The sequence below is a fragment of the Bidens hawaiensis genome, unplaced genomic scaffold (genome assembly GCF_021521415.1).
Source record: "Bidens hawaiensis isolate Kalapana, Puna unplaced genomic scaffold, B.hawaiensis_p1.1 tig00033479_1, whole genome shotgun sequence".
NCBI lineage: Eukaryota > Viridiplantae > Streptophyta > Magnoliopsida > Asterales > Asteraceae > Bidens > Bidens hawaiensis.
The window spans coordinates 106945-109459 of record NW_027505288.1 but is presented as its reverse complement, the minus strand read 5'-3'; positions in this window follow the sequence as shown (position 1 = coordinate 109459).

Sequence of the window (2515 nt, the reverse complement as noted above, 5' to 3'; positions counted from 1 at the left end):
TCGGCTCATGAGTAATTTTTCTAGTTCATGCTTGACTTGTGTGACACCCGGTATGTAACATTTCGGATTTTCATTTTTTATATTCTTGTAATTATACCCGACCCGTTTAAGGGTTCGGGTCACTCATTTAATAACACCGACATATTTATTGAATATTTTTTTTGTAGTTTTAATATTTAAACTTTCAAGAATTTGCAATTCTCACCCAAACTCTAACTTCAGCCCATTCTCGTTTCCACCTATAAACTCTAGGGACCCATTATGTAAATCCTGATATTATAAATTAATATATTATTCAAAACTAACCCCTAACCCATCTAATCGGTCCAACCAGACCACCCATAGACCCAAACCCGACCCGACGGCCCAAACCATCTTCAAAATCATCAATTCCCGCTCGTTGTTGATCGATTAACTTTGGAAATTGGCATATTCCATCGAATAAACGTGTAACCGACACTCAATTATAGTAAACGTGTGTTAATTAGTCCGTATTGTGATCAATTAACCTTATTAAGCCTGAACGAACCCTAATTTGGGATCCTATATAATCCCTTCGTGTTAGGTCAATTAACCTTGCAGAAACCTCCTCCTCACTAGCGCGACCCTTTCCCCTTAAACCATTTCAGTTATCATTAACATCCCGTCATCCAAATTTAAACCCTTTTGGCCGCAACTAACTTGATCAATTACACCATCATAACCGACGTTATAATCCAATTAAAAGGTACATATAGAATAGCGTATGGTTGTAGATCAATAGCCCGTTATTGGATTGAGCAATTATGGATCCAAAATTGTGATTCAATCTTAGGGTTCATATGTTCTTATGGAGTAGTGTTTATATATTTTCAAAACTGTTTATGAACCAAAAGATTATCCAGTCTAGTGGGTTATGTGTGTGTGTCTCAAAAAGTAAGGTCGCGGGTTCGAAACCCGACAGACCCGTTTTATTCATTTTTTTGGTATTTATTGTATTCTTTTGATATTTATGTAATAACACCCCTTTTGAAATCATTAAATAAGAACCGACAACCCTAAGTCGTGTTCTCGTCATCTAAAAAAACCCGGTTTTGTAAACTTTTATTATTACAACTAATATTTATTATTATTATTATTACCACCATTATTATTTATTAATCATTATCATTATCACAATTATGATTATAATTATTAAAATTTTTGATAATAATAAGGATAACAACAATTAACGAAAATGTATCTAGTAATATTTTAATGTTACACACAACCCCATCGAATCTCAAGACCCGTCATAAATATTAGTTTTTTTGCTATGACTATATTTAATTCTTGTTATTAACATCTAGGAGTATTTGTCGGCAAATCTCGGGAAGCTTGATCGTTTTCCATCATATCCTTTTCTTCTATTATTCTGTCCTCGTTTATCTCCCTCATTAAAGGTAAGTAAATTCACATCCCCCTTTTTACCATTTTAAGTTTTGGGGGCGTTATGCGTTCACAATTAAATTATTGTTTTCACTACGATTCCACTATATGCGTAATTGAAATTGCTCGATTAGTTGATATGTGCAAATGTGACTATGTGTTTACTTTATGTTGATTGGTATCCTCATCCTCATCCTCATTAGTATGATCATACGCCGTCGAATTAGCTCGTTATCAAAATGATTCGAGTGAAAAGACAACTTTTATTTATTGTTATGCTACTTGTAGTGATTTACAATTATCGCACGGAATTGTCATTTTATTATTATATATACTCAAAATCGTGGTTTACTTGCTCAACTTTATGTTGACAAAATATATATTTTCACGCATGGTGCAGGTAGCTTTATCGGATGAATCAAGTATTGGAAGTAGATGAGACCTTAGGTTGCTTGATGATTGAAGAACACTTTTTCTTGTTTTAAATTATTTATTATCGATTTGTAACGTTATTGTTAAGACAATGTTTGTGCTTTTGAAAATTGATATATGAATGAAAAATTTAGATATTGATACGTGTATTCTACTTAGTGTCTTCTGAACTATGATACAATCAATGTCACGCCCCGGCATGTTCCGCCGTAGGTTGTGGTGTGACACGGTAATGTCTGGTTAACACCGTTAATGCAAACTCCGTTATCTCAAACATTCATGTATGTATTTCACTTAATTAAGATTAATTAATTGTGTCGGTTATTGCACAATCATTCACATAGCGGTAATTTGGGAATTACTGAATCACACGAATCTGACCCCAAACGTTGTGAATATGAAAATAATATCTCCAGCATATGTTTATAAATTTATCTATGTGAATTGCATACCAGGTGATTATGTGTTAGTATTTTATTCATAATGATTCTTTATGACCCGACTTGGTGTTAAAATTGCTCACTTGAGTCAAAACTCATTTAATAAGGGACTATTCTTGTAAATGTTGATTAATATAACATTAAAACAAAATCCCAACCCTAATTCCCTCTCCCACCTTTGACACTCCTACCTCCATCTCTCTTCACGATTGCAAACCATCAACAAGCAATAATCA